At 38.6% G+C, this 13,529-nt stretch overlaps 1 long non-coding RNA gene across 2 annotated transcripts in view; it reads left to right on the forward strand.

Moving 5' to 3' along the window:
• LOC110573967 overlaps positions 1 to 12,428 on the forward strand; it is a 42,482-nt gene extending 30,054 nt beyond the window's left edge. Inside the window, exon 3 of one of the 2 annotated variants that reach the window (XR_002479937.1) lies at positions 12,389 to 12,428. This is a non-coding gene — a long non-coding RNA (uncharacterized LOC110573967). Of the gene's footprint in view, positions 1 to 3,712; positions 3,742 to 12,388 lie in introns of those variants that run through there. The other variant, XR_002479938.1, reaches the window with a different exon arrangement.
• The last annotated feature ends 1,101 nt before the right edge of the window (positions 12,429 to 13,529 follow it).

A 13,529-nucleotide genomic window follows, 5' to 3' on the forward strand; every position in this document is an offset into this window, starting at 1 on the left:
ATTATATTGTTTAAAGCTACCAAAAATTTGGTATTTATTTCAGCAGCTTGTGCTACCTGAGTTATTACATAATGAGGATTCCACTATGCAGCATACACACCATGCTTCCTGGGATGTATCTTCATTATACCATGAAGCACCAGTGCTTTTATTCACATGTCTAATTATTAGAAATATCTCCTCTTTAACAAGGCAAAATATGAAAAAAATCCGGTCAGTTTTAGCCATTGATCTCTGGAGCAAGGCCAGGTAAGAAAATACGTGTTTGTGGTATGGAGGGGCTTCCTTATTATGGCATTGTAGAGAGAAGAGGGAAGTGTTTGAGGCCAGCTCAATCTGGTTGGCATGTTACCTCAAAGGAACTTAAGAAAATATCATGCTGAAGATAGTGTGGTCAGAGGCAGAGATGGTCTTGGGAGGGGTCATCTAGAAGTTCTAGGTGAGCCTACAAAGACCAAGAAGACTCTTGTGTGATAAAGACTATGAGGACTGAGAGTTCAACATAAATCCAATAATAGGCATGAGAGGCTAGATGTATCTTTCCATGAGTGGTGGTGGGAAGCTTGTTCCCTAGAGGAACCAGAGTAGATGAGACAGGAATGAGAAAATAATTTACCCCTCTCTTTGTGTCCTTCATGAATTTTATCTTCTCCAACCTAAACCAACCTTTCTTTTTCTTGTTTTTCTTAGTTCATAGACTTTTTAGAATTCTTTTCACTTTCCTCTGGATTCATTTTAAATTGTGTAGAATTAAATACAGTGCTTCATATATGGCCAGTTTATTGCAGAGCTTGGTGAGGTGATTATTCTAATATCTGAAGGTTATACATAGAGTAGAGTGTTAGGAGGTTGGGCTTTGAAATAAAATAGATTGAGTTTGATTTCCTAGTTTGACTTACAAATCTACAAAATAGATTGAATTTGATTTCCCAGTTTGATTTGGGGTACAAACTTTCAGTTATAAGATGAATAAATTCTGAGGATCTAATGTACAGTATGGTGACTATAGGTAATACTGTATTGTATATTTGAGAATTGGTAAGAGAGTAGATCTTAAATGTTCTCACCAACACACACACACACACAAATATGTGAAGTGATGGATATGTTAACTAACCTTTTTGGGCTAATCATTTCATAGTGTATATGTACATAAAATCATGTTATATACCTTAAACTTACACATTGTTATATGTCAAATATATTTCAATAAAGCTAGAAAAAAATAAAAAGTTGCTCAAATTTCCATTACCTAGAGTAAACTACTATTAATATACTGGTGTTTTCTCCTTTCTTCCTTTCTTCCTTCCTTCCTCCTGTCTTCCCTTCTTTCTTTTCTTCCTTCCTTTTTTCCTCCCTCCCTCCCTCCTTTCCTTCCTTCTTTCTTCCCTCCTTCCTTCCATCCCTCCATGCTTTCCTTCCTTAATAGAATGCTACCCATACTGTTTCATAGCTTTCTTTTTTACATCATCAATTCTTAAGATGTTTCCATGTTATTAAATAACCTTCTAAAAAATAAATTGAATATTATTCTTCAACATCATTTTTAATGGTTGCATACAACTTTGTTGTATGAATGTAACCTAATTTAATTTGCAATTCTCTATTTTGGGGCCCGAGTCAGAAATACCATTGTTTTGACTAGTGTGGTGTTTACCATGTACTTATCAGTGAAGCCAGAGGAACATTTTGATAGAATTTGTGTTTGCTCTGATCTCATCTTATTTTCTTCTGCATTTTCAACATCATTGTTTTGTTTTGTTTTTCAGTTGAGATAACCACTTCCTTCTCTTCGCTCTGAACCATATACTTTAGTGAACTCAGTGGTTATTACAAACTGACTAAATTTAGTTTTAAAAAAATCTAGCTGGGCCCACAGGTATTATTTTCTTTCATAAAGGCCTTCATATCTTTATTATTTTAACTCAATAGCATTTGTAAGTGACGAATTCTATTCATGAAATGGGTCATTGGATGGAAGTCATCAGATGGTTTTATATTGAACTCCAAAGCCCTAAAAATCTTTTTGTCTCTAGAGGCAGCATATAGGCAAATACTCTAGGAATACCTAAGCAAATCAGTTAGCAATTCTGATATGATGGAGTCGGCCATTGATTTTCAATGTAAAATTGTTCAAGGGAAAGAAACTAACATTTATTGAGAACCAGATACTGTACCTACATTTATATCATTAAATCCAAACTACAGTTTTGTTAAGGTTACATTTTAGCACTCTGATATTTACAAGATATTGAAGCTAAGGGATAAATCAATTTGCCTAAAGTCACATAGCTAGTACAGGGTAGAGCTGAGATTGAAATACAGGTCTGCCTGGCCTCAAAATATTTAGGCCACTCAGAATCATTCCTGCCCTATTAATAGTTCACTAATCAATTGAACTCTTGGTTCAAGAATATACCTTAAATGCCAAGATCAAGTAACAAATGAATGTGCTATTAGATAATCTCTGAGCTATAAGATAATCTCTGAGCATTAAGGTAACCAATGTTGGAATACAGTTGCTTTGTGTTTCCTTTCTATGTACCAGGATTAATGATGGTCAGTAAGGCTCAGGAATCTGACTGCTTCAGTAATTCTTCTTATGGAGTGTCAAAATTTCTGATAAAAATAAATTAATACTTGCTAGCCATAGATTTATAGTCCTAGAAACACTGGTCTGAACAGGTCACCTAATAATTCTACTGTTAATTTTTAACACACATGCCACACTAATGGGGAAAAATAGACCTTACCAGAATTCATTGCAAGACATAGTTCTTAGATGAGACAGTAATGAGGCAATGTCTGGTTCTTATCAAAGGTCATAAATAAGTGATTCATAACCCAAGCAAAAGTATAGACTTTGTCATAAACATCATTATTAACCAATGCATTGTCAGTGGAATATGCTTTGAGAAACATATCTTCCTTCATATCTTACTTTGCTTTAGTTGTCACTTGACTCTTTCCTGACAGTTTGCAATCCAACCAATTTTAAAAATCTAGAGAAGGAGATACATTACTCACACTGTAAAGAGTTGCAGAAGAAATTTATCCAAGGATCACACCAGGAAGGGACCAATGTATTGTTTTTTTAAGTAGATATATGGTTTTATCTCCATAAAAGTTTGAATTTCATGCTCAAGATTAAAAGTAGTAAAGTGCCAGCAAACATCAGTGTCTTTGGAAAAGCTATGTAAGATTTCAAATCTAAACCTTGTGAACATTACTCCTTTCTTCATTGTTTGACTTAATCTGTTTTTCTTTCCTATGGAAACTAGCTTTTGTTTTGAAATATGACATAGTAAATTGTTGCAAAGGAAAACAATAGAAAATACATATGTTATTTTTGATGTTTTTTATATGCATGAGTATAAAGTGTTTTTTTATTTTTAAGCTAAGCTTTTTGTCTTACTTGTTTGGAAAAATAAACTCTGTGCCACAGTGAATTGCCTGCTAGTATTTTATGGAGCCATATATATGGATGCTCAATTATTTTGGGGAGGTGGTGGCATGGGTGAAGGATAACAATCTCATGCAAAACATGTATACAGGGTAGCATAAAATGAAACTTCATTTTACTTGTCTATAAGTAAGGAACTGAGGGGCAGCCTGACATGGTGGAAAAAAAAAAGTCCTGGACACAAAGTCAGAGGATCAGGGTAAATGAGAGATGGTTGTGTTGGATTCATTCTGGAATATTCTGTGACAGGAAGTGGACTCAGGAGAGGAACAAGAGGAACTTCAGGAGCTTCAAAGCAAGACAGTGGAGGTAAAACAGAAAGGATTGTTCTAGATAAGCCTGTGTGATGCTCTCTCCTGGGGAAAGACTACCACCTGGAGAGAAGTGAGTATATGACTGAACCTCAGGCTGTGACCTTGGAACCCTGTCTGGTTTTGGTGGGGAGTACACTTGGTTAAGTGCAACCTAATTTCTGTCTGGAATCATCCTTGCTTTTCTCTTTAAAGCCTGTGAAGCCTAGTCAGGGGCCTATACTCTGCTGCTGGTAGCAACTGGAACCCAAGCCTCAGGTGAGATCACCTGGGAAATAAATGTAGGTAAGAAAAAGAGAGAATTCGGGCGCCTGGGTGGCTCAGTTGGTTAAGCGACTGCCTTCGGCTCAGGTCATGATCCTGGAGTCCCGGGATCGAGTCCCGCATCGGGCTCCCTGCTCGGCAGGGAGTCTGCTTCTCCCTCTGATCCTCCTCCCTCTCATGCTGTCTCTCATTCTCTCTGTCTCAAATAAATAAATAAAATCTTTAAAAAAAAAAAAAAAAAGAAAAAGAGAGAATTCTAGACCACTTCAAAGTTCAGACTGGGTAGAAAAAGAGGAGCTTAAAAGTGAGGGGGGAAAAAAAGATAAAAGGTAAGAAGAAAACTAGGAGAGTGGATGACACTAAGGTCACGGGAGGAAAGTGTTTCAGAAAGTAGGATGTTGCTAACTGGTTCAGTAGGATGAGGGCACATATGTTTCCATTGGATTAGGCAATATTAGGTTACTGGGGATCATGACAAGAAAATGGAAGAATCAGAAGCTTGATTGGAGTGGTTGAGATGAGGTCACAGATGAGGTTGAAAGGATGGACAAGGAACTGTGGGATCCAGACTGGAGGGAGACAGATGGATGAGTGATAGTCTGAGAGTTCAGAGAGTGGTGGACTAGAAAGGGAAACACGTATGAGAGGTTAGTCTTGATGGCCTCTTACGAGGTAAGAAAGTTGGGATATAGTTACTCTTTTGAGGTTTTTGCTATACAAAGAGGAAAGAAATGGGTTGAAAACCACAGGCTACCGTGGATAAAGAGGGGGAGGTGATTTTTACGGTCAAATAAACTAGATCAGATGAGACCAATTCAGAAGAGTGGGAGAAATAGATGATGTAGGAGAGAGGGAGCACAACTGCAAGGTAATAAGAGGACATGGATCAGGACATCCCAGTGGAGCAGGTGGGCCTTTTTAGAAGAAGGAACACAACTCCTTAGTATCTGTAGGAAAGAAGATAGAATGAATAGGTACAGAAGAAAGTAAATTTATAGAAAGATAAGGGCACTCCTTTTAAGCTGCTTCTAATTTCTCAGGAAAATATAAGGTGAGGTCAAGGGCTAAGGTGAGACAGGGATGTTTGAGGGGAGAGCAGAAAGGGTGGGATGGTCATCTAAGAGAGTGAGACAGCAAATGTTCTGGGGACATGTAAGTAGTTGTCAGGAAATGTCAGATACCCATTTGTGACTCTGAGTTATAAATTTATTGTGGATCTAGTTAGGAGTATTAAATGGTTTTATCAAACTTTAGTTACTGGAATATGGCTAGAATTGAGTTTAATGTGGTTTGGAGATTTTTCAGGTAAGTAGGAAGGAGGGAGAGAGAAGGAAAGTAATTAAAGGAGTTTGCACATGAGTGATTTTCTGGGCATAGAAGGCAGTGAGGACATGAAGGGTGATAGGCTGAGAAAAAAGTCATCAGGAGGTTGACTTATGTGATCTATAAGCAGGTGGAAGTGAGTGAAGTGAGAAGTCTGATGATATGGGCTTCAAATGAGCTGCGTATTTTAAAGAAGGGAAGGCAAATAAAAGCCTTGAAAGTCACACTGGAAGATAGGGGGACAATAATCAGGCTCTCAAGTTCATGAACTATAAAGAAAAAAGCAAACTTTTCTTGTGTCCTTAGGAAGAACAAGGTTTCAGTTAGAGAAAGGGGGTTAAGGAATCATTCAGAGAAGGGTCAGACTGGAAGTTCTGTATGGCTCAGTGAGGAGGAGGGTGGAGAAGGATGAAAAGGATGGATGTAGGATTACGGGATTCAGACTGGAGGGAGACAGATGGACAAATGATAGGGGGTTAATGGATGGATGAATGAGAGCGGTGGAGTAGAAGGGGATATAAGTCATGATAGCCTCGATGGCCTGTATGTGAAAGGTCCAGCAGTTCAGATCTCCATCTTATAAAACAACTAGAAGGAATGGGGAACTGCAGACAGAAGGTGCTAGATGGGCTTCCTTGAGGTTTCTGGACTCTATTCAGGTTCTTCTTGTCACTGACTAGCTGCATGTCCTTGGGCAAATTCTTGTCTGACTCTCTCTTTCCTCATGTATAAAGTAATTCACTCCCAGTGCTCATGTGCTGTTTTGGTTCTCTGAAATCCCTTGCTGACCTGTTGAAATCCTAGCCATTCTTTAAGAATCTTCTCAGAAGCCATCTCTTAGGCTTTTCTTATTTCATCACCCAACCCAGACAAGGGTGATCTTTCTGTTCTCAGAATCACTGTAGCACTGAATCACCCTGGCGGCCATTATCAGTCTTCCAAGTGATACAGTTATTTGTGTTTATCTCTCATCCTTCTTTTTTTTTTTTTTTAAGATTTTATTTATTTATTTGAGACAGAGAGAATGAGAGACAGAGAGCATGAGAGGGAGGAGAGTCAGAGGGAGAAGCAGATGCGGGACTCGATCCCAGGACTCCAGGATCATGACCTGAGCCGAAGGCAGTCGCTTAACCAACTGAGCCACCCAGGCGCCCCTATCTCTCATCCTTCTTAAAAAATCCATGAGAACAGGAAATATGATACATCTTTTTGCTCAAGTAGATGCTCAGTAAGTGACTTTTGAATGAATCAGTAAATCATACTTCTGGAAGACAGAGTAGTAATGAAAGAATAGATACTATTAGAAAGAAAAGGTGAAAAATACCTTGTATTATATTTTAAATTTGCATGGGACATTTAGGTAAGTGGAAAATGTGATTTTATCAGGCCTAAGCATTGATTGTATGGCTCTTGGTACAAACTTGAAGCAGTTACAGATATAATAAAGGTATTAGTAGAGGCTTGATTGCTCCAAGGAAATAACTTTATGGCGTTTAAGAAATCCTGCTATCATGGGGCGCCTGGGTGGCTCAGTCGTTAAGTGTCTACCTTCAGCTTAGGTCATGATCCCAGGGTCCTGGGATTGAGTCCCACATCGGGCTCCCTGCTGAGCGGGAAGGGAAGCCTGCTTCTCCCTCTCCCTTGTGTTCCTTCTCTCACTGTGTCTCTCTCTGTCAAATAAATAAATAAAATCTTAAAAAAAAAAAAAAAGAAATCCTGCCATCTTGAATGGAAAATAGCAGAGGAAGAAAGGAAGATGTGAAAATGAATGTATCTGAATGAATATTAGATAAGGAAAGCAAACTGAAAGAAATAATATAATTTCTAGGTTTTAAAAAATGCAAACAGAATTTGTCCTAACTACTCAAAGGGTAAAGAATTTATCTAGGCTAATAGTTGACTAAAAATGTATCTCTATTGGAAAGTGTATTCGTTATTGGGCTATGGAAATTGCATGCCATGATTTGGAATGTGATGTTGCTTTGTCTGAAGTGGAGTATTTTAGTGGTTGCATTTTTTGAATCAAGCATTGAATGACATGATCTGACAAGAAAGAATGTGTTTGTTGTGATCAATAAGACAGAATATTGGAAGAGTATTGGAAAATTCCAGAAGTTTATGTTATGTAACAATACCAACACCACCACCACTGACGGAAAATATAGTAACAAAGACTTTCTGAGCCCTTACTCTGTGTCAATCTCTAATCCACAGCTTTATATATCATATCAGTTAGTGTTCAATTAGAGACGCAGAACCAGTAGGAGATATATATCAAGAGGTTGATTGCAAGGAATTGGCATATGCAGTTGTGGGGCTCCATAGGCTAGGTGGTTAAGAAGGACAAGCTGGAGCTCTTGGCCATGAACTGAAGCTCTACTCTTAAGGCCTTTCAACTGACTGAATCAGGCCCATCCAGATTATTGAGAATAATTTCTCTGAAAATCAGTTGATTATGGACTTTAATTATATATATAAAATGCTTCCAAAGCAGCGCTTAGATTAATATTTGCTTAAATAGCTAGGAACCAGAACCTAGCCAAATTGACATATAAAACATGTATTATCTCAGGGCATCTGGGTGACATGCAGTCAGTTGAGTGTCCAACTCTTGGTTTTGGCTCAGGCCGTGATCTCAGGGTCGTGAGATCGAGCCCTGCATTGGGCTCTGTGCTCAGTGTGGAGTCTGCTTAGAACTCTTTCTCCCTCTCTCTCAGCCCCTTCCCCACTCTCTCTCTCTCTCTCTCAAATAAATAAAAATAAATCTTTAGAAAAAAAAAAGAAAAAAGAAAAAAACATGTATTATCTCATTTAACCCTCAAAACAATCCCTGTGAAGCAATTCACACAAATGATAAATTTTGGAGTAGAGGTTTTAACAGAGGTGGTCTGAGGCTGGACCCAGGGATTATGCACCATGCTGCAGAGCATTGTAGGAGAGAAATGAAAGCCATGCATAATTTCTCCTCTGAAACATCTCCTGGGACAGGCCTCTTGTATTTCCTAGAGAAAAAACAGTCCTTTACAACCAGGATTGATGACTTCTCTGAGACTGTCACATGGAAGATATTATCTGGCACCCATGTTATAGTGATAAAAAAACCCAAAAACTTAAAGTCATTAGGTCCCTGGAAAATTGCTAGTTTCCTTAGTTTCATTCAAAAGGAATAAGGAAAACAAAGCAGTTTGTTTTTGTCGTCCTGTTCACCCCTTTCCTCACCCCTCAGCACATTTTTTTAAGACCACAAATGGAAAAATTGGTATTGAGACAAGCGTTAAGCTTAAGTTAAAACTTAAGTGATGACTACATTAATAAAAGAAAGGATAAGAACAATGATCCTTTCAGTAGATGCAGAAAACACATTTGACAAAGTACCACAACCATTCATGATAAAAACCTTCAACAAAGTAGGGTTAGAGGGAACATCCCTCAACATAATACGGACCATATACAAAAAACCCACAGCTAATATCATTCTCAATGGGGAAACACTCAGAGCTTTTCCTCTATGATCAGGAACAAGACAAGGATGTCCACTCTCACCACTGTTATTTATTTATTTATTTATTTATTTATTTAAATTTTATTTATTTATTTGACAGAGAGAGACACAGCGAGAGAGGGAACACAAGCAGGGGGAGTGGGAGAGGGAGAAGCAGGCTTCCCGCGGAGCAGGGAGCCTGATGCGGGGCTTGATCCCAGGATCCTGGGATCATGACCTGAGCCGAAGGCAGACGCTTAACGGCTGAGCCACCCAGGCGCTCCTCACCACTGTTATTTAACATAGTACTAGAAGTCCTAGCCACAGCAATTAGACAACAACAAGAAATAAAAGGCTTCCAAATCAGCAAGGAAGAAGTCAAACTTTCACTATTTGCAGATGACATGATACTCTATGTAGAAAACCTGAAAGACTCCACCAAAAAATTGCTAGAACTAATACATGAATTCAGTAAAGTCACAGGATACAAAATCAATGTACAGAAATCTGTTGCATTTCTATACACCAATAAAAGCAGCAGAAAGAGAAATCAAGGAATCGATCCCACTTACAATTGCACCAAAAACCATATAAGACCTAGAAATAAACCTAACCAAACAGGCAAAAGATCTGTACTCTGAGAACTATGCAACACTGATGAAAGAAATTGAAGATAACACAAAGAAATGGAAAGACATTCCATGCTCATGGATTGGAAGAACAAATATTGTTAAAATGTCTATATTACCCAAAGCAATCTACATATTTAATGCAATCCCTATCAAAATATCAATAGTATTTTTCACAGAGCTAGGACAAACAATCCTAAAATTTGTATGGAACCACAAAAGACCCCGAATAGCCAAAGCAATCTTGAAAAAGAAAAGTAAAGCTGGAGGCATCACAATTCCGGACTTCAAGTTCTATTACAAAGCTATAGTGATCTTTTTTTCTTTATCCATTTGTCTGTTGAAGGGCATTTTGGCTCTTTCCACAGTTTGGCTATTGTGGACATTGCTGCTATGAACATTGGGGTGCATGTGGCCCTTCTTTTTTTAGATGTGGTCCATATATACAATGGAATATTACTCAGCCATCAGAAAGGATGAATACCCAAATTTTGCATCAACATGGATGGAACTGGAGGAGATTATGCTAAGTGAAATAAGTCAAGCAGAGAAAGTCAATTATCATATGGTTTCACTTATTTGTGGAACATAAGGAATAGCATGGAGGACATTAGGAGAAGGAAGGGAAAAATGAAGGGGGGGTAATCAGAGGGGAAGATGAACCATGAGAGACTATGGACTCTGAGAAACAAACTGAGGGTTTCAGAGGGGAGGGGTGGGGGGATGGTTTAGCCCGGTGATGGGTATTAAGGAGGGCACATATTGCATGGAGCACTGGGTATTATACACAAACAATGAATCATGGAACACTATATAAAAAACTAATGATGTACTGTATGGTGACTAATATAACATAATAAAAAAAAGAAAAAGAAAAGATAAATCTATTCCCACAAAACAAACAAACAAACAAAAACAAAGCTATAGTGATCAAGAGAGTATGGTACTGGCACAAAAATAGACAAATCAATAGAACAGAATAGAAAACCCAGAAATGAACCCAAACTGTATGGTTAATTAATCTTTGACAAAGCAGGAAGGAATATCCAATGGGAAAAAGGCAGCCTCTTCAACAAATAAACTGGACGGCTACATGCAGAAGAATGAAACTGGACTACTTTCTTACACCATACACAGAAATAAATCCAAAATAGATTAATGACCTAAATGTGAGGCAGGAAACCATTAAAATCATAGAGGAGAACACAGACAGTAACCTCTTTGACATCAGCTGTAGTGACTTCTTGCTAAATATGTCTCCTGAAGCAACAGAAATGAAAGCAAAAATAAACATTGGGACTACATCAAAATAAAAAGCTTCTTCACAGTGAAGGAAATAATCAACAAAACTAAAAGGCAACCTACAGAATGGGAGAAGATATTTGAAAATGACATATCTGATAAGGAGTTAATATCCAAAATATATAAAGAACACCCAAAAAAATAATCCAGTTAAAAGATAGGCAGAAGACATAAATAGACATTTCTCCAAAGAAGAAATATAGATGGCCAACAGACCCATGAAAAGATGCTCAACATCACTCATCATCAGGGAAATTCAAATCAAAACTACAATGAGATATCACCTCACACTGTCAGAATGGTTAAAATTAACAACACAGGAAACAGCAGGTATTGGTGAGAATGCAGAGAAAGGGGTAACAATGTAAGAGTACACTGTTGGTGGGAAAGCAAAGTGGTGCAGTCACTCTGGAAAACAGTATGGAGATTCCTCAAAAAGTTAAAAATAGAACTACCCTATAATCCCGCAATTGCACTATTAGGTATTTACCCCCGAAATACAAAAACACTAATTAAAAGGTATACATGCATCCTTATGTTCATAGCAGCATTATCAACAATAGTCAAATTATGGAAAGAGCCCAAATGTTCATCAACTGATGAATGGATAAAGAAGAGGTGGTGTATGTATGTACAATGGAATATTACTCAGCCATAAAAAAGAATGAAATCTTGGGGTGCCTGGGTGGCTCAGTCGTTAAGCATCTGCCTTCGGCTCAGGTCATGATCCCAGGGTCCTGGGATCGAGCCCCACATCGGGATCCTTGCCCGTCAGGAAGCCTGCTTCTCCCTCTCCCACTCCCCCGGCTTGTGTTCCCTCTCTCGCTGTGTCTCTCTCTGTCAAATACATAAATAAAATCTTAAAAAAAAAAAAAGAATGAAATCTTGCCATTTGCAACAATGTGGATGGAGCTAGAGAGTATTATGCTAAGCAAAATAAGTCAGTCAGAGAAAGACAAATACCATATGATTTCACTCATATGTGGAATTTAAGAAACAGAACAAATGAACATAGGGGGAAAAAAGAGGCAAACCAGGAAACAGACTCTTAACTATAGAGAACAAACTGAGGTTACCAGAGGGGAGGTGGGTGGGGGGATGGGTGAAATAGGTGATGGGGATGAAGGAGTGCACTTGCTATGATGAGCACTGGGTGTTGTATCTAAGTGTTGAATCACTAAATTCTACACCTGAAACTAACGTTAGACTCTATGTTAATAACTGGAATTTAAATAAAAACTTGGAAAAAAACCCTTAGGTGATGACTATAGAGGGTTTATTTTAATCTAAATCCTTCTGAGCTATAAGAGGAAAGAGTAGACCATCTGGTGGAAAGAGTAGTATGAGACAGACATGCAGAGTTGTGAAAGAAAGGGCATTCCAGGAACTAGAACTGGATGGAGACAGGGGAGGGTGTGGAGGGGTGTGTTGTCATGACTGTCTCTGCTGGACCCTCTGACATGTGAGAGTCCTGGGGGTCCTGGTGGGAGGCTAAGATCTAATAAAAGCCATAAGTAGGCAAAAATAGTGTTAGCTCCTAGCCCAGTGTTCTGCTGAGCCTGGGTCCTGCCATCCCTGGACTTCCCTTGGTGACCACATTGTTTCTCTCTTCCAGATCCCCTGCTGTTTGTATTTTACCTCAGTGAGTGCATTCTCCACCAGGATCTCAGGTACTCTGATGAACAAGGGCAACAAAACCACACAGTCTTCACTCTTGTTCCATGACAGACTCTACCCCTTTGATCACAAGCTTTCTTGAACAACGCTGTCCAGAAAAGGGAAGATCCTCAGGAGTAAGCTGGACATTGGCTACCAAAGATATCAGATCCGGTCTCTGGAACCTGTGAATGTTATCATATATGGAAAAAGGGTCTTTGCAGATGTGATTAAGTAAAAGATCTTGAAATGGGAGATTATGCTGGATTTTCTGGTTATGCCCCAAAAGAGAGGCTAAGGGAGATCTGACACAAACAGAAAAGGAGAAGGCCATGTGAACACAGAGACAGATTGGAATGATGCAGTCACAAGCCAAGGAATGAATGCCAGCAGCCACCAGAAGCTGGAAGAGAGAACTGATTCTCCTCTGGAACCTCTGGGGGCTCTCTATGGCAGATTTTTGCTCAGTGATACTGACTTTGGACTTCTGGCTTCCAGAACTGTGAGACAATAAATGCCTGTTGTTTTAACCTGCCAAATCCGTGGGACTTTGTTACAGCAGCCACTGGAAACTAATACAGCCTCCCAACTGTTCGTTCAGATGACTCCTAATATCTTACCTCTATTAAGTACTCTGCAAATAAAGAGAGTTCCTAATAGCATTTCCCCATATCATCCACTGCTCTATTTACTTGATCTTCGGGACAAAACCCAAATGTTTATTGGTTTTCTGTATCACAGTTGCTTTTGGTTTGTTATAGGCTAAAAAGTAGAAGGGAATTGTTCAATTCACTCTGTGAAATACCCCACCTAATGCACTATAGATGCTGTTTGAATGGCAAAGAATATGGAAGACTTTAAAGGAGAAAGAATTATGAGAATAACAATTTCCACAAAGATCTCTCCTCTTTCATTAAGTATGAACTTGAGATTAGGATGCCTTCCTTTTTAATGTAAGTCAAAGTCACAAATGGAAAGTAAGCAAGTTTATGTTTTTAGTACAGGAAGGAGAAGAGAGAGATAATGTATTCTATCAATTCTGGTTCTATGACATTCAGAGTTTTCTGATTATCAATACAAACTTTCTTGCAGATAAATGT

Source organism: Neomonachus schauinslandi, chromosome 6, assembly GCF_002201575.2.
Source record: "Neomonachus schauinslandi chromosome 6, ASM220157v2, whole genome shotgun sequence".
Lineage (NCBI taxonomy): Eukaryota > Metazoa > Chordata > Mammalia > Carnivora > Phocidae > Neomonachus > Neomonachus schauinslandi.